Genomic DNA, 27,202 nt, shown 5'->3' on the forward strand with positions numbered 1-27,202 from the left:
GATTCCTTTGCCTTCTGATCCACTTATTTCCTATTCAATGATTTTTCCCGTACGTTGGTCGATTTTCCGTCATTCGATTCATCCGCAACTTCAGCCGTTTTCTTGTCGTCTCACACCAGCTGACACTTGCAAGAATTGCCTAGGAGTCAACAGTCATGGGGTTGATCCCCATGGAAGGGTGCGTTTTTCCGCACCTTTTATAGATAAATACGTGGCTGATAAATTGAGCTTTTGATTTCTTTAATCGATTCAGACAACGGTGAAATTGTAAATAAAAGTTGAAAAATTATCCACGACCACTATGCAAACTCTAAGGGTGGCTGGGAGAAAAAAGTGTAATTAATGAGATTTGCTTTGGCAGGCCTTCATCTTGGAACGCGAGAGAGGGGAAGTTGGTCAGATTGGGCAGGGGATGATTGGAAAACTAAGTGGTAGCCACGAGTTAAATGAGTTTGGCTTCTTTGATCATTAGTGTAAATACTGAATTTATAACTTGGAGAAGTTGGAAAGTGATAGAACATTTGGCCTTGAAAGTATCTGGCCTTCATGAAACGTTTATATGATATGATTTTTACTTGGAATTTCAGAAAATAAGTTCTTCAAGCGGGAATCTAAACCTCGACCTCGTCCCGCTATAGATTTCTTCTACCCCATATATTGTGATTTCTCTGAAGTTTGACTGTAATGAAGATTGTATTCCCAAACCCACCGTTAAATTTTCATCACTTTAGATTCAAACAAATATGCATATCTAGATGAGAATTTCCACTCCCCAGGGACCATATGTACTGCAACCTATACGTGCTCCTTCATTTTTCTTGTACACATGGCAAATCCCTGCACTCCATTCCAAAGGATCCAGCAACAATAGAAAGGAAGTTCGCTGTTTGTACTTTTTCTCAGATTTTCAGAAAAGTTCAACTTCATCATTTACATCAGATACACGCCCGAGTGCTAGTAGCATTCCTCGAATAAATTTTATCTAGGTGAATTTATCATAGTGCTTTCTGTGGCTGCATACTTTCTATTTGCGTTTGTATTTGTATGTGATACAATGTGGAATCAGGTATGATGCGTTCTGGACGATTTGCGAAGGTTCGGCAAAAGAATTTCCCAGAGCATTATTCAAAGATATATGTTTACAGCAGATACTTGTATTGTCGCAAATGTTGAGGGTGCTAGGATATCTTATTGTCGAAGATTCATGGGTGTTAAACGTATGGAATGAAGTATTGCATTTTATTTGAATTCTTTGGCAACTGAATTGAGATAAAAAGTAAAGAAAGAAAGACTTTTTATTTATTTTCGGCGCTCAGAAAATGCCATGAGGATGTGTATAATATGGTTTTCTTCCGTGCATTCGGAAGGAGACAGAAGAATTTTCTATACCAAACACTTCATGTACTCTTAGATATATCATTGTTCATAGAAACACTACTTTTTCACGCTCCAGTAAACAAGGAGCCATCAAACGCATCGATAAAATGAAAGATCGTGCCTCGAAAATTCACCCCAATATAGTTTAAGGTAGATGATGATATGCAAACATATGTGTTACTGAGTTCTTGCTTACGTGAGCTATGTAGTGTCCCCTCTTGTCAGACCATTTCATTAATATTAGCAAATTCACTGAAGGTTTTTTTTGACACAAAACTGTAAAAATTCCTGAAGCCCCAACATGGATGATGACCAGGCCTACTTGTCTCCGCAGTGCACTAACGGGAGCATCTTCTCAACGATACTCAGAGCTTCGATCCATGTCATCCTTTTGGCCTCGAGTAGCGTGTGGCACTTTGACATACTACTATATTTAGGATAATTCGGAGGGCCATCCATTCCATGGTGATACAGACGGCTTCTTCTTTATCCCAGGAAAATTGCTTACGGTGGCATTTTGTTTCCTCAATCCCATCCCTATTAGATCCCTAAATCCGGGGATGCACTATCAAATGCCCTTCAATGTCCATGAACACTCCATCGCGTTCTCGCCTTTGGGAGTTGCATCCTCTGTCTTTGAAACGAAAGAATGAATAGCACGTTGGTAAGTATGTTAGTTTTCGTTTAGTGGGTGCGACCTTAGTCACTTCTCGTGAATGCCACGCTCAACCAATCTCTCCAGGCATTTCAACGAAAATGATGTTCGGCTGATTTGGCTGAAGTTCCTTGGAATTGAGTAGTAATCTCTCCCAGGCTTATGTATCAAGAATACCTTCACCTTCTGCCAAGAGGTAGGCACATAGCCCAGAGCAAGACAACTTTGAAAAATATATCTTAGAAGTTGCTCTAAGTGATCTATACCCTCTCTGAATATCGTTGGGTAGATGCCATCTATGCCATGCTTTGAAGTGCTCAAAGGTTAGTATAGCAGATCTCGCTTTTAATTGGTAACAACCGCTTTCGCAGTGTCCCAATTCCCCCGGCAACACCTTCATGTTGAAACGTTTGCAAAAGCCCCCAATTCTCTTACTCCCACTTCAGAGACCTGTTTTCCCGGGTTGGTGTACTTCTAAGCCTCTTGTATTAACGCTGTCAGTTCCGGAAGTTTAGCCAGTCTTCATTCTTATTGCTGTTGTAAGCACGATTTAGAAGTTGTCTGGTTATTTTCCCGGGTCTTTGCAGTGCGGCTTTCATGTAACCCTTTTAGCACGTTGGCATCGGGAAATAGGATAAGCTTCTTCAAAATACTCTAAAAGTGTACGATTCAATTTTAAATTGATCTTCTATCGTCAAAAGAGTCCTTAGTCGCCTAGGGACGAGTTCATCGAACTTTGTCCGATTCGTTTTTCTAGGATTCCTTCTTTGTATTGCTAAACTAAGACTAAATTTTAGGTAAGGGCGATCTGAGAGTCAGACTCCATCTAGCCCTCACCAGTTTCTAACCAACTCTAAAAACTTTGAAGTAAAGATTGTTAGGTCAACTACATCACTTCTTCTTGGCCAGTATGCTGAGTGAGGCAGCACATCCCATCCAAGCTCAAATAATTTTTGACCAAAACCGTTTCAGGTTGCATATTCTTGTACATGATCCGCTTCTCATCACCAGTTACCACCTTTTTCGAAAAATAGTCTTTTTCTCGCAGTCAATATACTCGCTGTCAAACAAACCTTTTGAATTCTCTAATCAACTCTACCCTCAATCTTCAGAATGTGAGGTAAATTTCTTCACTTCTTCCTGGCCCCGCGAACTCAGAGGCGCACCCTACATTCGCGGTCATCAAGTCAGTTATAGTGATAAAATCAAGCAGCTTCCCTCGTCAAGGATTGCAGGTCCCAACAAATCTGCTGAGCGTTCACATCACAACCTATTAAGAATTCAATGCCATTTAATTTGCAGACATTACCAGATCCTTTAGTTTTTGCGTCAGGGGAAGACACAAAGAACCATAGGTTAAATAAACAGAGGCAGAGATGAGGATGTTTCTCCTTTTACCATTAACCTGGTATTGTAAGTTGACCGCAACAAGGTCGTGGAACAGAATATTCTCAGCATCGTTTCCTCTAACAATTTTCAAATCAGAACGCAGGCCCTCGGTCAAGACGATCTCTCATCGAAGAAGCTGTTAGTCCTCTTTACTGATCCAATACCACAGACTTTGTTAAAATGGTTAAAACAGGTTAATTCGACTAATTCTTATGTTTGTAGACATAAGTAACCGCCATTAACTGGAAAGTTTCCGGCATTCAATGAGGATATCACCGGGGCTATCAGCTTGTCCTCATCTTCCGCCGAAAGTTCCGCTTTCTTGCATTTGATTTCTTTGGATATAACCACACTTAGTAGTGTAGCAACACCCGTGTCCTCATTCCCAAGAAACTCCGAATTCTTTGGCAGTGCCTTTAGTTGCCGTCACCTGGGTTCACGGTGTGCGGGTTGGATGGGTCTGTTTCCACAAATCGGAATTAGATCAGTTATGTCCACATCACCAGCTTCCCTTTCTTCTGCATTTCCTGGTACAGGCGGAGGAGCAGGTTCTGACAAGCAAGCCTGTAGTACCCTCTCCTTTGCGCTGAAGTTTCCTTCCTTCGAGCCTTCCTCTCCCGTTTTTTGGAAGAAGCAGGAGTCTCACGGAAAAGTGGCCATAGTCAGGTTTCCAGTTCTTCCCATTGAGGAAGTTTCTGTATTATCCTTGCTGACTGACCACGCCAGCAAATTTTTTCCGTGGGAGAACATGAATCTGGTGAGACCTCCAAAATCCGTGCCTCGGTCATGACCTGATTTCTTAAAATCGCAGGTAAATTCGAAGTCTGTGACTTCATCCGAGGTCCATGCGCTCTTACCCATTCTCCCCCGTCACTGAGATCCATAAAAAGTTCCGTCTGAAACTTGTAGCGTGGAAAAATTAAGAATTCTGGAAGCCACGTTGTTTCTATTCCCTTTAACGCTATCAGTGACAACTAAATCCAGGAAGAAGTATCCGGTCAAGGTCAAAGCCCAATTTCAAGGTCTTCTGGTTACATATCTATAGCACACGCAATTTTGCCCAGCGCAGACTAACTTTCATTAAGTTCGCAACCTCCTCTGATAGCTCAGCACAATTAAACTGTTACCTACTTTGTAATTACTCATCTTCAGTCCCCTCTCCTTTGATTTTCTCTCCCCCGACTAGGTGCATCATGCCTATCATCTTCAGACATACTCCTACTTACCCCTTCCTTACCTGAGTAGCTCATTGGCAACATAAAGGCCAAATTTTGATCTAATCTCGATTAAAAAGTAATCAACATATTTCCCTTGCTCTCTGCATAATTTTTGCCATATGCGATGAACCAGTGGAAGGGAGTTAACATTACCTCTATATACAAAAGCGGCGATTATGCTTCTGCCGAATATTATTGTCCTATTTCGCTCATCTGCTGCTGCTCCGCAATCCTTGAAAGGTATACGGACGCCTGATTTATCACCCACTTAAGAACTGGTTAAGGAAATAGTCAATCTCACCATGCTCCCGAGTCAGCCACACACCAAAGTTGCCAATGAGCCGTGCAGTCCATCTGCCTCTAGTTTCATTTTGCCAAGAGAGTTGCTACTCATCTAGAGAGAGTTCCTCACGGGCAACCACCGCCCTTGGCGCTTCTCCCTTGTGCTTGTATATGGCTTTATGAAGGGCAACGGGGATCACTCTCGCGGTCATGATGACAATCGGTTCAGAGACGCCACCCGCGAAACTCCCCTTCTCTGTACTTGCGCGAGACGCTTACGATATACTTCCTTGCCAAGAGTGTCAGCCCATACTTCCGCGTTGTAGAATGTCGAACGATATGGGACGCAGGTCGGAACTCTCTTTTTAGTCAGGACGATGACGAATCAAGCGACAACTTTGGACCATTGGAAAAGTCTAGAAATTTTGAGAGAAGACGGGACGCGGTTATTAAATACAATCAATTCAATTGAAAAGTAAAAATTGTAGTTTGGGGGAAGCTACTTGTCTATCAATTTCAGGACGACTACTTCCAGTGCATGTTTGAAACCATCAATATGCCTGTTTTGCGCCTCTTCGACAGTGCGCCCAGCAATAAGCGCCGCGATTTCATCTGCATAACCGACCAGGCGCGACTCTTCTGGCGTGTCGAGTTTAAGTAAATGTGTATCCCTATTGAGGCATCCGGGAAGTCCGCTAAAGTCGATTCTTGACTGATTTCATTAAGCGCTCATAAGCACATTTTCATAAATATGTGTTTAATTCGTTCAGGATCACTACTCCTGCTGCCAGGTCGACAATCATACTTATTACATCCTTTCCAAGATTCCTTGAGGTCGCCAAAGGTCAGATTACCTAGTGGCCGTTGTAGGGCTATACCTAGCACAGAACGACAATGTAACGGCGGAGGCGAATTCACTATGGCAATGCAGTCATGCTTCATGCCTCCGGAGTCCCGCTACACCACTATGCCGGGCATGAATTTTGCGGATGTTACTGGCGAGGAGATTCGCCAGCAGCCGTAAACAGCTCGAAGAACTTGAGAGGCCCTGGTCTGGATCGGGTGCAGAATTTTTGGTACAAAAAGTTTAGGTTAGCGCACAACATGAACCCGGTCATTAGTGGGCCTAAGAAGTTTCTATCTTTCCTAACTGCGGAACTTACTTACTTTGTCCGTAAAAACGAGACGATGCAGAACCCCGCGGAAATAAGACCGATTACTTGCTTACCAAGCCTCTATAAACCACTCCATTATTAGCGGAAGGGTCAATGCGCTCCTTGAGACCAACAGCGCTCTGTCCGAGGAGCAGGCGACAGGTATGAAAGGGTGGCATACTACTTTATCAGTGCTTTCAACTAGGGGCACCAACACCTCAGAACATATCCGTACGTTTGGTTTTGCATGGTACCGAACATCCTTTCATGTCTGATGCTGGAGGCTACGGTTATGTAATCAAATACGGCCTACGTGTTAAATGCAAGCTGATGCACTTGATGTACGTACATCAGTCTATATGTTGGTACTGATGGCCACTGTAGGAGTCTATTGCGAATGGTAGACATGTTCAGCCATGGTTTTCGGATGGAATTTGAGTTAGACAAGTATCGAATCCAAGCCATACGCAAATGTCAAAGAGTCATCACGAGTTGTATCTCGGACATAGTATAGGTGGCCTCCACATCCAAACTATCACCAAGATAGACTTCTGCAAGTACCTTGGGATTCTGCAAGTAACCCATACTCGAGTTGGTGATCCGAAGAATTCTCTACTGTCCAAATTCTTGGGACATGTAAAGCTGGTATTGAAATCGCATCTCTCGGGGAATAATAATATAAGCGCATTGAACATACTCGCTATCTTTGAAGACCGATCTAAAAAACGGCCAGCGGCGGATACGATTTACTATTCCCAAATTCCAAATGCATCACCCAAATTCTTCTAGGGCGTGGTTTACGGGATGGCACAATATCACCGCCAAGTCCACTCGCTACACGTTTATTTTTACCGCTATTTGTAAGGCAGATTGCAGGCAGACCGCATTTTACTTGAAGGATCGATCTTCCGATCCTCTGAGTGGGGTGAAGTCAGACCAGGAGTGGATCGATGGATGAAAGTCGGTTATAGGTTTCTTTTCTTCTTCTTCTTTATCTCATTTTCCAACGAAGGTATACACTTGTGATTGTACAGATCTTTATTTTACCACAGTCGAAGTGTCTTCCTCGCATTTCACTTAGTACAAGATTGTAAAGCAGGCTTCCACTGCTTTTTATGAAGTATCAATTTGTGTCTTCATTTCGTCTATGGTACGGATGCTCCTAGTAGAGTACTGGGAAGTTTGGCCCTAACAGTTTCACCTAACTTTCTTCAATCAGTTTTTCTACGCTCTCTGACTCAATAAAAGGTGATCCGAAAAATAGACTGATTGGAGGGTCTATATTTGGACTAGTCTATATGTATATGTAGGTTCTGGATTTCAGGCATTTTTCATGCATGTTGAAATGAGAAGGCAGACTAGTCTTTTAGGATTGTTCCTTCATTACCAACACTTAGTCATCCATAGGTTTGCCATCTCTTCTCTATTCTAAAATAAAACTCATGCTTGCTTCCACGAATATTCTGGAAAATAACTCTACCTTGGGTAATGGTCATCATAGCAGAGATCTAAGGAAACTGAAGGTGTCTAAGGTAGTCGGAACTTGTCTATTCAGTGTCAAGTCCCCCTGAACCAAGCAGATCTCAGTTTTCGAGCTGTTGCTACAGTGTATCGATCTATGTGATCCATTTTTACCCGAAATATAACCAGCAGCTAAGTGGACCATCGATAATAAGATAGACCATCTCCCAGCCCATCGTACCAAAAGGAGCACTCAGGCCATTGTTAGGCCCATTGTACTATCCCCGTAAATCGCCTTTTCAATGAACATTCTCCGGAGGCAGAGAGTGTGCAGATTCTTCATTGAAGAAAACCTTACCAAGGTGTCTTCTTCACATTGGCCGCACCACCACCCCAATCTTTTCTATATGGTATCTTAAGGAGCAGTGTCCCGTTAAAAACCCTAACAGGGTTTTCATATCCCACTTCTTAAGAGACAACAAAAATACTCCTCTGGCGATCCCAGGTTCTTTGACATGGATTTTTGCCTGCCGGCAAAGTTCAAATTTTTCCACTTGGTTGCGTGAATCCTTGCAATTTCCCCCCTTCAGAGTAAATTTGACAGTGGATGGCCAGATTTCAAAAGTTTGTTCTGGCCCCACCATTGTGGATCTTGACCCTCGGCGAGCCAGTCTGTTAGTCTCCGCATTACCAGCGACCTTCGAGTGCCCCGGCACCCACATCAGGAATGTTTCGTTCAGTCGGTCAAGCAGCACCTGATGAAAACTCCGCACTGAGGGTATAATGTCGTTTGATAGTCTACACTTTCAGGGGATGCCACCGTGATGGCGATGACCTCTCGCCTGACCACGTTGAAGAAAGAGAGTTCTTTACTCAAATTAAGGATTTGCAAATCGATTCTTACTAGATACTCCAGCAGTCTCGATCCTCTTGCATTGGCAGATTGGATAGCTCTAATGAAGGTGCCACTGGGAACTTTTTCTACGTCATCCGGGCACCGCTGCCGCTTCGGTTTCTCCTTAGCGGCAGGTGTCCCGAAATATCCTTTCCCCTCAAACTTGGCACAGCGTGAAGGCCGTTTACCCGGAAGCGGTTTTCCCAAAGACGGTTTGCCCGAAGACTGTTTGCTGTCCGTGGACTGGTGCTTACCCATGAGCAAGACTTTAGCTTCAGTAGGTGGCGCCGATTGGAGCCTATGGTCAGGAGTGCTGACAGGAGGGGCCTGCTTCGGCTCGTCTGTTAAGGACTGGGTCCCAATTTGATTTTTTATCATCTGAATAAGTGGAGAATCAGAATCTAGACTCAGGTTCTCCATCGACCATCTTAGGGTTGCCCCTTCACTAGGGATTGGATCGTCACGATCGAGGTTTAATTGTAGTTTTTAAAAGGTTTTTGTTCTTTTGCTTTCTCTGAATTGGCTGCCATGGCCTCAGTTTTATTGGGGAAAGTAAGTCGATCTAGGCAGAGCATTCAGCCCTCGGCACAATAGTCATACCTTGGCTTGGGGTTTTGATGACCGCTTAGCTTCAGGTGTCACCCCTTGTTTCCTGAAGGATCTTTCTTACTGAGCTCCTTCACCACGACAAGGTAGGTAATCGTCGAGGGAGCTGTCGGTACTAAGTTAAGAAGAGTAATCTAAGCGTTCACTATAGGAAGAATAGAATTGGCCAAGACTCCGTCCACTTTCCGAACCAAGGGAACTATAGATATTAGATCATATTGACCACCACTCATACCAAAGTTGTATGGATTTTCCAGCCCCCACCAAATGTAGGTTTTTGGGAAAAAATAGAACTTCACTTGATGTTTTATCTACTGAATCTGCTTGTTCTCAGGTTGAAAAGGTAAAGTTTAACAAATTAAAAGTAACCTCGGGGCAATCCTCAAGTAAAACAAAATGCTGCAACCATCCACGGACATACTGCACCTACATCCTATATTTATGCATATTCGCTGAGGTTGAATTTCATTAAATCTTAAAAGCTTTTCGCAAATTTTACGGTCACTCTGAACAGCAAGAACTCATATCTCATTTTCCATTCACCATAAATCACGTGAGAATGCATTAAGCAAAACCGCTTTGTTATAATAAGGCCTAGGGGCTCTCCACGGCCTCTCCCCTGAACTGTTTTTCCCGACTCTTGTCATGTTTCTGCACCTGCAATATTATCCGATTTTACTCGGCGGATTAATAATTTTTCGCAGAGCACTCCTGATAAGTGGCTACCTCCAGGACTTGGTGCTGTTGTTTCGTGAATCCATAATACCGCAGCGTATCCTCTGCCACTTATATGTCCTTGCATATACTAGCACGCGGGTAGATCTGCACATATATATGCATACGGCATATTTATATGTAAGTGCGCTTAATATGTTCATCATCCACCACAATGTGTGTTTGGTGACACATTGTGAGGGAAAACCAAACACAATTTCGTAGCCGACATTGTTCAGTCTGAAACCCGGCCGTGACCACACTGCGACTGACATACATTTCACAGGACCTGACCAGAACAATGAGCTTGTGGAAATTTGAACAACAGGAAAAATGTTTATGAAACCACACTTTCGTGGTCAGATTTAAATAATTACTTTGTCGTGGCGGCTTAGCTCCTCGCTTCGTTCCTTTGTTCTTGTGGAGTAGAAAGAAGGACATTCTGGGGTTTGTCAGGCGTTTCGACCTGGGCTCTCTTCCAAAAAGGATAATGCAAATTTCTGACCTTTCTTTATTTTGGCTTTCAGCTACTAATTTCCGCTTTTAATGCATTCTGGTATGTTTAAGTGATAACGACGGAGCTTTCAGAAAAGTGTTTGCAATGGGAGTTGTCAGAAAGAACAGGACCAACTCGCCCATAAATTGCTCATTTCAAAAGATAGGATCTGCCATTTAATTATGTCGTATTATCAAAGGACCTAAAGTTAACTCTTCCTACAAAGTATGTAGCTCCGATGAGAACGCTACTAAGGTATAACGAATTATTGGATTGCAGCATGAGATTGAACAAATTATGTTTGGGACTTCGAAAGTCCCATCCTTCGAAAGAAGTAGTCCTGCCAATATATCTTTTCCCGGACAAAACGGTAACCCAGTAATGAAAAATCAAAGAGCGGAAGAACGAGTCGCCAGCAAAGCAAGGAATAAGCTGATTGCAGTCGCCTGAATCAGGATGCAGGACATGGTGGACTCCGTCCGGTTACCGCTAGCAGTTCGTGGTCATTATGTTAATTTGTATGGTTTTTCCCGGAACCTTTTTTAGTTCAACATGCCTTACCGATTTGCAAGTCAACAGACAGGAACTACAAGCTCAGAGACAGAAGGACTCTTGGCGACTGTGATGCACTTGGTCCTGCTAAGTGAAGTGCAAATTGTAATTTTAATGAAGCATTTTAAGAAATTATGCAGCCTAATTGATGCGGAATGTACTTCCTTTAGATAAAGTTATTATAAGGATGTAAATAGATGGCATGTTGTTGAACAGATAGTGGGAGGAAAAGGAAGCGAAGATTTCCTCTTTAAGGAACTTCCTTTTGGGCTTTCGAAATAAAATTTTTAAAAGCCTGAGTTACAATAATTTTATATGTTAATGTTTTGCTGATGTAATAAAAGTTCAGCCACTGAAAGTAAGGATTGGGTTCAACTCCTTTACCCCGATCCGAAAAGTAAAGTTCGAAGTATGGCGGGTGTATCAAAACCGCTTCGTGTTCCGTTGGCGTTCATCAAGGTAGCGCCCTCTCACCACTTCTCTTTGTTCTTGTTATGGACACCGTTACACGGGACATCCAACATCCAGCGCCCTACACACTGCTTATGCAGATGATGTTTTCCTAGCATCTGATAGCGAACATGATCTCGAGCACCTTGTCCAGAAATGGAATGATCGCCCCATGCAACATGGTCTCAGATTGAATCTGAATGAAACTGCATTTTTGACGGCTGATCCCCATGAAACAGGCACAACCACGGTCACACTTTGACCTGAATGAAGTGGCATTCCAGAACTGGTGCTCTTTGTGGTCGATATATCAACGAACGTCACAAATCTAAAATTTACCGCAATGTCGCCCTCTATGGTTCTAAGTGTGGACCGACTATAAAAGACAATGAACGGCGTCTTGCGGTAATAGGGACGAGGTTGTTGCGTTGGACTAGTGACGTGACGCGTTCTGATTACATCTGCGATCAATATGGGGTTGCACCGATTATGGAAAAATTGCAAAAGAGGCGTCTTCGACGGTATGGTCACGCAATTCGCGCTAACGAGAATTCACTTGCTAAGATTGGTCTGAACATCGAAGCTGATGGTAAAAGGCGGCCAAAGTAACGGTGGCTTGACACGCTAGCTGGGGATTTAATAAGGCCAAATGGCGAAACCGATTACGACTAGCCAATCCCGCTTGTGAACGGGACAAAGGCTGAAGAAAAAGAGGAATGAATCAGAAAAATATTTGCCTCAAACTGAACGCAAAATAAAATGGAGATGAATATATTTTCGTCTTTTATCCAGAATTTGGCAGAATATGTATGTCGAAAAGAATGATGCAGATGGCTGAAAGAATTGGTTCCTTTTCTTAGGTAATTTCTATTGATTTTTAATAAATGGTTTTGAGTCTTGAAAGTTATTACGAGAACAATAGAGGGGCCGTCCCACCTTGGATAGTACAAGGGAAACTAAAGCTACATCCTCCGAATCTGTAACAAACAAGTTAGACGCAGGCGAATTGAGTGGAAGTCCTTAAATTCCGCACATGCAACTTTCCAATGTAGGGGTGCAATCATCTTAGAAAATGTCCTTTGCTACTTCGTTTGGGAAACAGATATTGGCGCGGACGAAATCACTGGTTAAATTTCTTAGTGATTTCAATGGACCCCAAAAATAGGGCTAACACGTTGAGAGTTCATTCCAACTTGAAGCATTGGATACACACCAAATAATCCGATTCAAAACCTTGTCCTTGAGAATTTTTAGTAGCAATTGTTAGCTCCTGGCATGTTAAGTTCACGAGATATGTGAATTTGATCGTGATTGAATAATTGCTGTTCGAAATAGAGACGCCTGCCTAAAGCGCTTCATAAGGAAATTCACCACTTCTGGGGTAAAAAGCTGTTGAATTGTTGCGAGGTGGTATTGGCATTATTCTTAAGTCGCTATAATCCTGGGATGAACATTGCTGGAAACAGTTCAACGTGCTAAACTCCGGGGCAAACTATTGGATGCGTTTGATTGATCTGAGTGTCCAATGTCCAACAAGAAATTGGGGGATACCCTGCTTCGTGGAATATTCCCCACCATGGGAAGGACTATTCTCCTCTTTTCGGCCTCGTTTCAAACACGTTATTTTCGCCAGTATAGCTGAACAATTTTCTGAAGATGCCTGTTTACTTTACAAACTGATTAAAACCTACCCTTAAGGATAGATCAAGGCCACGTTCAAAAGATCTCGAACCTTCCGTGGGTGCACTGATAGCAGTATCTGCGGTTTCACAATATGCAGATCATTTCGTTCCACGTTTGTTCTGTAACGAACTGAGGACAAAATGCAATTGCTTGTATGCAACATTTTTATCCCTCATATCTACGTCTATTATATACGTGCCCGTGTTGTGTGCTGAGAAATACGTTTTGTTGTAGCAGTACGACCCAGGAATGCGAAGCACTGATGTATTTACGATTCCTATGAAGCAGCTGGAAAATATGTCATACCATTTCCGTAATATATTTTTTTAGGGCTTCATTCGGTTCAGAAACTGAGTCGGTCCGTCTTGATCGGCCGGCCTTTGGGCCGTCTTCCATCGTCTTTAACTCTGTTTTCGTCAGCGCGAATTACATCCCCATACCATCCAAGACGCCTCTCCCAATTTTACCACCATCGACAGCCTATCCTTTCTTTCGAATCACCTGTAATACTTGCTGATTAGTACTTGAAAACTTGCAAATTTAAGGTCTCCCGAAAGAAAGTATTAAGAACCCGTATTTTTCAGCATCATTGCTTGTAGCAGTTACATCTTCGAAAAGTAAAGATCGATTTTCACGAACTTGACTTCTTCGGTGCTGTGCACCAGCATATATTGCCTGTTCTGGGGATAGCTGCATTTTACGGGGTGAATCGTTTTTCTCCCATCATAAACATTTTTCTTACAAGTAAAGGCCTTTTGATGAAGACCAATAAGCTAGACTTCTCCCTATCATAGAATATAAGAATGGCCTTCCGGAGCGACAATTTGGATTTCAGCAAGCCCACGCAACGATTGACGCCGTAGGCGTGGCTTTGAAGCTGGCTGGAGACGCGATGCCTCTTGAAAAAAATTGTGCTGCGGTAACGTTGGACGTCAAAAATGCGTTCAATTCAGCCATCTGGGAGGGGATAAAAAGCTCATTGTCAAAAACGAGTGTCCCCGGCTACATGATTAAGCTTCCTGAAAGTTACTTCTCGGAAAGGAAACATTGGTTATGCATGACTGCCCTAAGCAGTGCATCGTCCAAGCAGGAGTACCACTGGGATCACTTTTGGGTCCTCTCCTAAGGTCAGTTTCAAGGGACGCTAAGGTCAGTTTCAAGGAACACCTGTCTGTGAGAAAGCGGGAAATATAAGGGTATTAGCGCAAAAGATACCTAGCATTGGAAGTCTAATATGCAGTCGCCGGAGTTGCGCTCTATACTATTATACGCGGCGCCAGTTTGGGAGGAAGCACTAGTGTGTGAGAGGGAGAAGAGAAAACATGACTTACTACTTAGTGGCACTAGGGGTGCGCAAGGCCTTCATTACAATCTGAAACGAGGCAGCGAGTGTTATCGCGGGAATGTGTCTCGATGGACATTCTGGCAAGTAAGGCACGCTGTGTATACGAAAGGGGAAAATGAATTTAGCTGAAAAGGATACAGAACACTGAAATACAGCAAGTGGGAGTCACTGGAAAAGTGGTAGCCTCGTAGAGTCCTGGCATGGTGGTTACAGGAAGCATCCGCGCCAATTTAGGCTGGATAATTCTCCCATTCGCATTAAATGTAGAAACCTGAAGACCCCAAGCATGTCAAGCTATACTGTCCACGATTTTGCTCAGAGAGAAGGAGCCCGGAAGACTGTCTGAAAATCAGCATATACTCGCAGAATATGGAACCAGGAAAAGCGGAGTAAGCAAGGGGGTACGAAGAACGGAGCATTTGGTCACTTGAAGCGCAGTCCTCCCCATCTGTTGAAAATACAGTAAACAGATTTTAATACGGTTTCCTTTTAGTATAGAAAATGAATTTAAATTTAAAAAAAATTATGTTCGGCACTGCCTAGGAAGGATGTCTATGATGATTTTCCTGTAAAAAGAAAAGAAGGGAATAACTTTGCAATGAAAGCAATTTCTAATACTGGCTCTGCAGACAAAAGGCGAATCATTTATTATTTAAAAGCCCAACTTGTCGCATAGACAAGTTTCCCAAATTTCTACATTGAAGCAAATCTGGCAAGTAAAGCAATCCGAAACCTTTCACGTAGGCTGCCTTCATCCCAGGATTGCATTAGTTCCCAGAACACTGCAATGCCACCACATATCAGCGAAAGTTTTAAGCAGATAACGCAACTGTCGAAACACATTAGTGCGCTTCATTCCCTGCAGATACATTAAATTTTGCTTAAAGTTTGTATTCATTACTGACGCAAATGGAAACTTTCTAATGCATGCCAGCGTACGGTGTGAGGTTTCTCGCCTGCCAGCCAACTTTATATTGCATTGTGTTTCCTAGTTTCCAGTTGTTGAACAAAAAATCTTTTGAGTATTCGACGGTTCACAATGGGCGAAATATGGAGCCATAGATACACAAAGGTACGTGGCGCTTTCGATGGCAAAGGCCAACTGTTGATCCTGTTAAGTGTGATCATTCAGAACACAAAGCCTCCCGGTAAAGTTGTACGAATGTGCATTGTTTTCCATGGAAATGATTTCTGTCGAGATAGTTGGTGCTCATTATATGGTATTCACTGAATTGAATAGGAATAGAAGCCCTTGTAGTGCAAAATTTGATGTTGCAGGAAATAAAAGGTAACATAGGACACGTGTCCTTCGAAACAAATCAAATTTATATTGCAAACTAGCTTTAATGTCCTTTATATGATAGAATATGGAGCGATGGCGTAGGTCAGGACGCCAGACAGCTTTTAGGGATATCGAATTGGTGGACTTCGGCCCAAAACCGGAATGTCTGTAGTTCCTTATTAAGGCAGGCCTAGACCGAGTACCGGTTGTTGCGCCGTTGATGATGATGATAGAATATATGTAGACATAGACACTACATACGGCTGATATTTTCCTGGACTTAGGGAATCACAAGTATGGAAAAGTGTTATAAGGATTCGCTTTGTGTAAAACAAAACCTTATTAAAATCGGCTTACTGTCTGTACGTCCGCCTCTCTGTGTGCATGTCTCTCACACTTATTATCTCAGAAACGACTACTCCTAATGATACGAAATTTGGCGGAAAGGTGGTACCTATACCATTGAAAAAGTCGAGACAGAGAGTAATATTGTAACCCCGTCATACCCTGCGGTAGGTACCAAAATACTGGTCTCCGACAAATTCTTCGGAACACAATTCTTCCTTCATGCTAATACCTTCAAATCCCTAGAGGTTACAATCGCTTCAATCGAAACTACCTTCGGGTTTCTTATGCGTTGGTTGCCAAACAAACCTAACGATGTGGCTAACTCTGTCCAACTAACAACTCTTCAAAAAAGAACGAAAAAGTTGACTGAAGGTCCAGGGTAGAGGCAACTAATCAGACGCTGCCTCACCTCTGCCCTGTGAGCAGCATGACCGAAAGTAACGACAGACGGTAGTCGCTTTACTTAAATATAATCGCAAACACCTAATGGGTGCGAACTAACAAATGTTTAACACAAAAAAGAGGAGGCCGTGGACTACAAAAGAAGAAGTAAGTTGCTTCCCAAGCAGTCTGGCTCGTCACCGAGTGGGTGCGAACTCAGGACTCCCAGCTTCTTCAACAAAAAATAACAAATCTTGTTCCCTGATTGCACCATTGGTCAGATAACCCGCTGCATGTAATATTTCCCACTTTATCCCGGCACTCTCTACCTACAGTCTAAGGATTAGTCATTCATACCTCGATCATTCCCTTATAAATAGCCACATGAATGTAATTCCAAATACGAATATCAACTCATTTCTTGAAATCGTCCCTGGCTTAGTGACAACGAAATCATAATCCTTGATATCCTACCCAATCCCTCTCAATTTTCCCATCATTGGTGCAACTCCACACCAAGATCGTAGATATTCTCATTTCGGGTGTGATCATGGGATGTTATGTCACTAGTCTAATGCAACAGCTTCGTCTCCGTTACCGCGAGGTGACGTTCATTGTTTTTTATAGCCGCCCAAGACTCAAAATTATAGAGGGCAACGGGGTGGACAACACTGGGACAAATTTTAGATTTGAGAGATTCGTTGATACGTCGATCACAAATAGCACTAGTTGTGAAGGGCAACTTTATACAGGTTGCGCTAATGCGTGAAGCAACCGAAGATATTTAAATCGCTCAGTTCTGGGCAGGTGACTGCCATTGATGGTGCCTGTTTGATGGGGATCGGTCGTCAAAAAGTCAGTTTCACTCAGATTCAACCTGAGACCGTGTTGAATGAGACGATCATTCTGTTTTGGGGCAAGTTGCTCGAGATCGTTTTCGCTATTAGACGCCAAGAAAGATTGTTTTCCACAGATCAAGAAAATTTTTTATAATGCAATTGAACCTACCGTTCGTCAATACACCAAAACAATTCAGGATGTATATATACTCGAGTGCCAAAAAAATTATTAATTGTATTAATTAATGAAATTATTCGGATTGATCCAGCGCAGATATAGGTCAGAGTCAAAGTTTACAAATAAGCTTCAAGATCGAAGTTTGTAATGAAGATATTCGCTGTTGGCCTTCAGTTCCCTTGAAAAGTGCAGTACCTTTTTTTATCGTTTTTTTTTTATTGTTGTTTATCGAATCCAAAATGGTGTTCGATGTTATGGTAGTCGCAAAAAATCATTGCGCTAGCTAGCCAAAGACGAGAAAAAAGCCAGCGTTCCACGGCCACTCGCGGGGTACTATAAACAACGGTTCGGCGGTCGATCCAGAGGTACAGGGAAGCTGGCAGCTACTCCCGAGGCCGTGATCAGGGTGGTCAAGACCAACAAGCCAAGCTAACGATGGATTTACTGCAATGAATACTCCAAGGAATCGCTTCCACTCATTTGCAATAACGAGCCAACGGTTGTTCGAAGTGTGCGTATCAGCGCGCATATAATACGTAGACGATTAGCTGAACTTACTTCTCTGGGTCCAAGACCAAGGAATCCCGCGTGCGGATGCACCCTTAGCTATATCTGTTGAAGCCTCGGATGCAACCGTAGGCGCCGCTCTTCATCAGAAGGTGAATCAAACCTGGCAACCGTTGAGCTTCTTTTCAAAATAACTCAACTCAGCTCAGCATAACCACAGCGCCTACAATCGTGAGCTACTCACCGCAGACATCTCCATTAAATACTTCCGCTTCTTCCTTGAGTGCAGGCCGTTCACAGTGTTCACGGACCACAAGCCCCTTACTTTCACGCTCAAAGAAAAGCTCGACAAAGCGACTGCTCGCCAACTTCGGCAATTGAGCGGCATTAGTCAATTTACTTCCGACATCCAACACCGGTCTGGAAAAGACAACGTCGTTGCAGACGCTTTGTCTTGAATCTGGAGGTCACAGTCCACGCTGCAGTCGATTATATGTCAATCGCCGAGGCACTGAACGAAGACACCGAGCCCCAGAGTCTGAGGGCAAACTTCAAATTCAAGTTGACGGAGTTTCATATCTGCGGCTGAAACTCCTACTTACTCTGCAAGACTTCAGATAAGGGAATTAGGCCATTTTTTTCTGCCGATTTTTGCAAGGAAGTATTTCACACGGTACATGATCTTGCGCATTCAGCTGTCAGGACGACAAACCGGTTAGTCAATGGAAAATACTGCTGGCCATTCATGGACAGGGGCGTAAACGCTTCAGCCAGACGCGTGCCAGAAGTGTAAAATCAACCAGCACGTAAAAAAGGAAGTAGGTGCATTCCTTGGATCGACCAGGCGCTTCCACACCATCCACCTCAACATCATTGGTCCTTTGCGAGGCTCGCACGGATACAAGTATTGCCTCACAATCATCGACAGTTTTACGCGTTGGTCTAAAGCAATACTTCTGACTGACACTATCATGTGCCGATGCCCTCTGTCGAGAATGGATATCGCACTTTGGTGTACCAGCCGTAATCATCACGGACCAAGAAATGCAGTTTGAGTCCACTCTTCTTGCTTTTAAATACTACAGGACTACCGCTTACCATCCACAGTCCAATGGAATGCTGGAACGTTGGAACCGGACACTAAAGGCCACCTTAATGGCTCATAACGATTCGTCGTGGTTGCGATCTTTGCCTTTTGTCCTCCTCGGGGTTCGCGACGGCAAGCAGAGAGGAGTTCGCGGCCAGCCTAGGAGAGATGGTATTCGGGGAGAATCTGCGACTCCTCACCGATGCTGCGCCTGCTCAGGCAGGCAGTTTCGAAATTACCGCCGACTACACCTTCCCGACACACGACGTCGGAGATGAACATTCCCAGGGACCTCGAGACATGCTCACTGGTCCTCATTAAGGTGAATGCTTCTCGGAGGCCGCTGCACCCACCACACCATCTTTAAAGCCCTGGAGCGAGGTGAGTCTCCTGGTCGAGGACGAAGGCACTCGCCGAACTGGAGGACGTTCCAAACAAGCGCCCGCGAAGCGTCAGATTCATTGGCGAGATCTCGTCCCAGGTTGTCCCGCTGAACTTACAAGCGCAGTTTCCGCTGGGGGTAGAATCATCAACGGAGGCATGAACCACGACTGCATTGCCGGTGGTGAAATCACCTCCGTCGACGCACTGTACTGCTACCGACATGGGTGGCGGTCTAGGACGAGACGGGCACGCGAGCTTCCTTTTTTCTAATTCGAACCGCCTGCGCGAGCGATCCAGGCACTTAGATCTAGAACTAGACATGTAAATCTAAAATGGTATGGGGAGGATTTGTTTAAAAACGAAAGCAATCCTCGACGGGCTCTCCAATGTACAAAGTTATATAGGCGGCATCCTCGTAGAGTATGTATGTATGGCCCTTTTCGTTTTTTTTGCTTTTAAGTAAAATGTAGAGAATTTTTTTTTAATTAATAAATTATTATTTATAGCTTGGGAAAGAGAAAAGAGCACCCCGGCGCCCACTCTCTCTGCTGTGAGGGAGTCATCAGAGCACCAGGCAATTGGCTTCCTGCAGATACTCGTATGCATTCTGAATGTCACTCCTCCTTGCCTTCATCTGTACATGCATGTATGATGGAAAGAAGTCAATCGCCCAAGGACCTCCAAAGAATTTGGCATGTCCTCATTGCTCCACTGATAGACACACTACTCAATCTTTGAAGTTTGTGTAACTACCTGGTTGTCATGTTGAGTTCAGTTGTGTCTGCCCAGATTGCCGGTCCATAAGCAATCATTCGAGTTACTATTGCAGTGTATATTTAGCGCGGCATTTTCGGGGTGCATCCTCATTTTTTTCCTGCTATGGACTTGCAAGTCATCCCCAAAGCCCCTGTAGCTCTACAAAGTATAATAGTTTCCAACATATGTATTCCAGAGGAGTTTTCGGTAAAGTGTGATATCAAAACATTTGACATTCACTCTGCAACTCTATTCCATGTAATCTAATGACTTTTAGGTGATCAAGGTTGAGCTTCCTAGTGAATGGTACTATTTTGGTGCTGGCTGGATTGATGCGTAACCCCGCCTTCTTGCATCAGGTACTAGGGATTTTTAGTCAAAGTTTACAGCTGAATTAGTGTGTGTACAATTGTGAAAAGATTGAAAGAGCATGTCGGGCAATATGGGGAGTCCTTACACCCAAAGCTATAAAATTACGCACGGTACTCTCCATTGCCGCTTAGGAATTGAGTTAGGTTGTAGATAAATTCACCGTGCCTTCGTTTAGTCCATTTTAAGACACCTGGAATAATTGTGTAAGTCCAGCGTTCTTTGGGGGAATCATCCCATCTTTTTTACCACTCCAAAGTAGGTACAAGAATCGCCGATTGCATATGATCATAATGGCGTGGACTCTTGTTCGCCGAAATGTCGATGAGGACCATACTTCATTCTGCTGTGCTCCAGGCGCGGAAGTCTTACCAACAAGTCAGCAGGATGAAGCCTTATACACCTTGATGTTCATCCTGCCGAGACAAAGAGGGAAATTTGATTTTCGGCAAAATGGGCATATTGGAGCGAACAACCAGAATATCGGCGAGTTGGAGGTCCCGCCAATTGAAGACGACGGACAAATACTTACAATTCATGGGCTTAAAAATCATAAGTCGCCAGAAGCCGATGAAATTACTGCCGAATTGGTTCAATATGGAGGCGACCAATTACGCCAAGTGGTTCATCAACTTGTGCTCAAGGTGTGGGACAGCGAACCAATGCCTGACGATTGGCAAAGAGGCATTATCTGTCTCATACATAAAAAGGGAGATATCACACAGTGCAGTAATTATAGGGGTATGACGTTGCTCAGTACCATCTATAAGATATTCTCCGCCATTTTGCTAGGGCGGATAGCTCCATACGCCCAGAACATCATTGGCCCATACCAAAGAGGCTTCACTCTAGGCAAATCAGCAACAGATCAGATATTCTCTATACGCGTAGTGACCGCGGCTGCGCGACGGGAGCGGAATCTCATTCGGCTCTTTCTTAATTAATTTGTTTAAACAATGCATTTAATAGTGTGCAATTGCCTTAATGTTCGCCGCAGATTGCACATTATTGAATGCATTCGGGCGAATTGATCTTGACAAGAGACGAATGATTTGCCGCATCCGCGGGCGCATGCGCATGTTGCCGCAACATTGCCTAGCGAGTGAGAGAGGCGATGTAGCGGGAAGTGAAGCGGTGCAGGAAAAAAGAACGGGGACACAATAGATCTACTATAGGCAGTACCCTTACAAAAATGACCCCACTTGCAAATGTGCTTGCAGAAGCTTATCTGTACAAATCAGAGACGCTAAACAAGGAAAAGGCATAATCTTCGTCAAATCGTATTGGTAAGAGAGAGACCGGTGAACTTTTGCTATTCTGGTACTACGGCGTGCTCACCCATATAGCAAAAAGTTGTTTCACGTATTCACTTATACATAAGCAAAAACTTGCCAATCTCACCAAAACATTGGCAAGTCCGGGCGGTATGTCAAACACAGCTGATCGGGTTTTCGGTACATCTCGCTCATGCTCAAGGGCAAAACAATTTGAAATCGTGTGTACTCGCACGCAAAGGGGAGTGAGGTAGCTGTCTAGTATCTAACTGTGACGGGGAGTTTTGGTTTGGCTTTCTTGGAAGGTGGAAGGTTGGAGAAGCACCGGGAAGAGCCGCGAAGTGAGGCTGTGGAGAAAAAAAGAAGAAAGTGCTGGAGCGGCAGAAGAAAAGAAGAAGTGCTGGAGCGGCAGAAGAAAAGAAGAGGTGCTGGAGCGGCAGGAGAAAAGAAGAAGGTGCTGGAGCGGTGCAGAAAAAAAGGGAGAAGGTGTTGAAGCGGTGCGCCAGGAGAGAAAAAAAAGGAGGCGAAGCGGCCCAGACAGGAGGGAAGAAAAATAAGAAAGAAAAAGTGACAGTTGGAAGGAATTATTATGAATGAATTCAGGCAGACGACGGTGGAGTGCTTTACTTTGTGACGGGATTGATCGTGAGTGTCAAATATTGTGGAGAAATCCCAGAAAGATTTTCGCTAATAGAAAAAGACTGACGTGGACAGCTAAGAAACGTGTGGATTCTAGCATAATATGAGTAATTGTTTACGTAAGAGTTTAAGCAATAATTAATTTTTTTTATAATCGTTTTCCTTATAAAATTGTTTTTAGAATTTTGTACATCAGCAGCAATCCGAGCTCGGAGTGACGTCCTGGGTGAGTTATTGGTTTTATTTTCTTTTCTTATTTTTTTATTTTTTTTTCTTCTTTTTTTTATTTATTTTCTTTTCGTTGAATTTTATCTCCATTTTCTTTATTATAATTATTGTTATGAAATTGATTGGAACGATGAATATTGATGCATAAATAGTCCAATAGTAGTTTGAGGACTTCCTACCTTTCGAATCCTCATGTTTGTTCAGATTTTTGGGATAGCTCTGCCCTCTAGGTCGTTATCGGCCACTCAGGATGATCGACTTGATCTCCTATTCCCATTCTTATCATTACAAGCGATTAAAAAACTGTTGGAATATGGACACAAGTTGCACCATCTATTCATCGACTTTAAAGCCGCCTATGCTAGCATAGCAAGGGTAAAAGTGTACACGGCCATGAGAGAATTCGGTATTCCGACGAACCGACACCATCAAATTGCACTGGTCAAACGGGAAGAATAAAGATAGGAGACTACAACTTTGAGACCGTTGATAATTTCTCTTATCTATGGTCAAAAATCACAACCGATAACAGCTACGACGATGAAATCCGTGCACGATTGTTGTCAGCCAACCGAGCTTAGCTCAGCTTACAAAAACTGTTCCGCTCGAAACATCTCATCGTAGGGTCAAATATTTTACTGATCTTGCCAGTCCTCATGTATTCCTCGGAGACTTGGGTTCTTAGCAAGAAAAATTGCGAACTCTTGACCGCGTTCGAGAGAAGAATCCTCCGAAGAATTTTTGGCCCCTACATGAGGGTGGACTATTCCATAGCCTACATAACGACGAAATCTATGAGTGATACCATGATCGTCAGGTTGTGGATAAAATCCGGCTCAGTAGGTTACGGCGGGCGGGTCACTTAATCCGTATGGATGAGGATGATCCAGCCCGGAAAGTCAATAAGGGCAATATCTATGGTAGAAAAACAAGGCGAAGCAGACCCTGCCTAAGATGGAACGATGGCCTAGGTCAGGACGCCAGACAGCTTTTAGGAATATCGAATTGGTGGACTTCGGCGCAAAACCGGGATGTCTGGAGTTCCTTATTAAGACAGGCCTAGACCGGATACCGGTTGTTGGACCGTTGATAAGGTGTGGCTCTGCTAATTGAATAATCCGCAGCCCGTTATCATGGGGATATTTTTGTAAGCTGTGGGAGCCGACGTATCGCCTAAATACGAGCTGCGTCCATACTTGGCTGTTAAATTCCCCAAGTATGATCTTGTTACCATATCTGGGACAGGCTTCGAGGGTTCGTTCTACTGCTTCGAAGAATGTATCAGTCCAGTCAGGAGCCTCGCTGTTGTGGCTTCGTTACAGGTTGTTTGCCATGTAGGTTGTCAGCCCTATCCAACCCCCAGCTTGGAGGGCCGGTTGGTACAATTTGCCCCGTTTTTAGGCGCGGGAGGCTCCCCTTCATCCTTCTCCGTCTGCCGTTTTTCGATAAGAAAAACCTCACAGCGGTCACCGCATGGAGGTGGAGATAAAGTTTGGTAGTAGATCTGTTGGTGTTGGTTCAGCAAGCATTTCCCAGGTTTTATGCTCCATCGTGTGTATCAATCCACGTTTCGCCCTGGGACCTAAACTACCCTTTGACCACCATTCCTGTGTTCCGACTTTCTCTGCGAAAATAATCATCTGTTATAAAGCTCCAATACAAAACCAACAACAGAACAACTTGTCCTTAAACTTCTGAGGCAAGTTCAACTTGTAATGGAGATTTTGAAAAGCTTTTATGTTAATTCGAGTAACATTCAGTTGCTGACTCCCAATGTGGGTCGTTTCGCAAACAAGAATAACATTTACAACAGCGAAATCGAATCAAAGAAAATCAGCCTTTCCATTTTTTTTTCATAATGTTCAAGCTTAGTATGCATTTCATGCTACACTGGAGATACAATTTCCGTTAAATTTTTACGTATGGAAAAGTTGGAAAGTTGCGGTCCAACTTGGGGAAAAAATCATTCATTGCTGCTACCAAAAGTTGAAATAAAGCAAATTTAATTTTTCTGAGCTTTAATGTTGATGAGACCCAAAACTTTGCTGCTTTGGCTTACCAACATCGCACGACATTATTTTCTTTTTCTTAACGTGAAGTAAGCATTACAGATACATTTGTATGCATATAAATATTTTCATGAGCACCCCGAATAACAATAAAAATAACTAGTCTCCATTTTCCTTCTAACTATTATCACCCAATCACTTAACCACTTAACAGCATACAATAAACAAACATTCCTTGTCGTGCTCCCGGAATCCTAAAACGCATTACTATTGTATTGTTCCCTACCAATTGCTAAATGGGACAACACAACAATTTTCCATCCGGTCGAATTCAAATTCACTAAAAAAGTTCCATCAGTAACCATCTCATCTCATTTCATCTCATCTCATCACATCCTATTCCCTGCATTTCATCTTGTATCCTTCATTCCTTCAAAGTTTGGAAGGGAAAAAAGGCAAAAAGGAACGGTGTCATTTTCTATGGATAATGTTCTTATGTCACTTTCCCCATTATGGCCGCCCTTTAGACCTACATAATGGCCGACTATATAATCAACGCAGATTGAGCCCAAGGGATGATGAAAAATTGGAGGCAGATAAACAAGAGGGGATACATTCGGTGACGTCGAGATGAAAACAGGCAATTGGGCGAATTGAGGCCGGAGATTATTAAAGAATTCCATAAAAAGGGAAAAGTTCATGTTTACGTTGCTTTTGATGTCAGACATGTGGAAACATTAGCCTTGAAGGATATTGATGCTTGTTACAAGCAAATGAATGAAATTTGATATGACATTATTATTAATCAGCTTCTAGGACAAGGGTCCATCTAAAGGAGGTAATTTGTGGTAACTGATCCCTCCCAATTATCTCAATTATCCATCAATACATTTTCCATCGTGTCCCACTTTTTTTTCGGAGTTTGTTGCCATTTTCAGATAAATTTAGAATTATTTATTTCTAGAATCTTCCGCCCATTTTCTATTCAGTTCCCAATATGGAGACGATTTCCCGCTTTCGTTTTTAGACTTTATTCCAATTCTGAAAACAACGCGACGGATGGTAGCGAAATAACCCATTCCTACGCTATAAGGATTTCTAGACTTGAGTGATTTACATTGCTTGCGGTTCGTACGCCTCGTGTTTACCCCACAAGGCATCACAGTCTCTTTTTCGTGATCCTATTTTTTTCCAATTTGATTTTCAATGTAACTGTACTTTAGTTTTAGTTTCGTAGCTATCTCACTTAATATTATTCTAAGCGAACAGCGGCAGGACAGCAAAAGGAGCAATACAAACCTCCATGACCATGGCCAACCCGAGGTATCGAGATCAAGAGTGTGAAGTTCAACCAACTCGATTATCGCGCCCCTTGTGGTTTAACACTTTATTAATATTCTAGTTTCGCTAACCAAGCTGAGTGATTGTTGGAAGACGTCAAAGTTCGAATTACACCAAACTTTGCATCTAATTTTGGACTAACCCCCTCAACACCAAATCTGACATAGATCTAATTTTTGGTTCTGAAGCCTCCGATGAAACTATAGAGCCCAAATCAAGTGGGGAAGACCTTTACTTGCCCAGAAAACTGGGGGGCTGGGCCTTATCCGGCAAGGTGCCTGCTAAGGCAAGGGAAAATTCGATGTTAGTATCCAACAGATCTACGGTAGAATTTTACGCAACCATTAAACGTTTCTTCTACACGGAAGAGATTCCAGATGATACTTCGGTTGACTGTGAAGCAGATGGAAGACTTACTGTCACATTATCATTCAAAGATGATCCTACCATTCCTCCACTAGGAAACTCTAGAAAGAAGGCGCTGATACGTTTTAGGCAGCTGGAGAAGCCGCTTGATAAGGGCGAGAAATTGCAAATAGCATGCCGCAAAGTGATGCAAGAATACCTCGACTTAAGACATACAACTTAAGACATTCGAAACCGGCAAGGCCCTTGTCCATCCCTTCCCTTGTCCATCACCCAGTCGTCAAAAAGAAAAGTACTACCGCCAAGGTCCGACCAGTGTTTGATGCTTCGATAAAGATTTTATCCGGAATCAGTTTGAATGACCGACTTCATACAGGGCCCAAGCTGCAGAATACCTTGGTTATGATTATGTTGGAATGAAGGAAATACAAACCTATCTTCATCGAAAACTGGGGAGGTGTCCGCATGATTAACATGCAGCCGTGTCATTAGGATTTCTACTGGTTGCTATATAGGCCATCAAAGACTATTGATGATTTATTAAGCGGAGTTGAGACAAAGGATAAAGTAACTATATTTATCTAGTAAATGATTAATATTCTGAGAGCAGGCAGGTTCACCCTGAGAAAGTGCGTTGCGAATGCTTCTGAATTGCTAAAAGAGATTTCGGCCGAATTAAAAGCGGTCGGACTCTATGAAATCATGTGAGAAACAAATACTGCCACACTAGAATTATTGTCGAATCTATTGAGGATGACTTCCGATTAAAGTCAGTGAAATATAGTCCAACTGAAAGGCTAACCAAGTGGAAGATATTATTAAATATTGCTGCGATCTGTGATCCACTGCAGTGGGTTTCACCAATGATGATAGAAATGGCTGGGAGTGGGGTGACGAGATGAATCTATTCGGATACCGCACTGGATTCATTATTCACA

At 43.2% G+C, this 27,202-nt stretch overlaps 1 protein-coding gene across 1 annotated transcript in view; it reads left to right on the forward strand.

Moving 5' to 3' along the window:
• Positions 1-27,202, forward strand: part of LOC119658228 (protein artichoke) — a 517,332-nt gene that overhangs the window by 114,696 nt on the left and 375,434 nt on the right. The gene's annotated exons all lie outside the window — the stretch shown is intronic.

The sequence above is a fragment of the Hermetia illucens genome, chromosome 5 (assembly GCF_905115235.1).
Source record: "Hermetia illucens chromosome 5, iHerIll2.2.curated.20191125, whole genome shotgun sequence".
Classification (NCBI taxonomy): domain Eukaryota; kingdom Metazoa; phylum Arthropoda; class Insecta; order Diptera; family Stratiomyidae; genus Hermetia; species Hermetia illucens.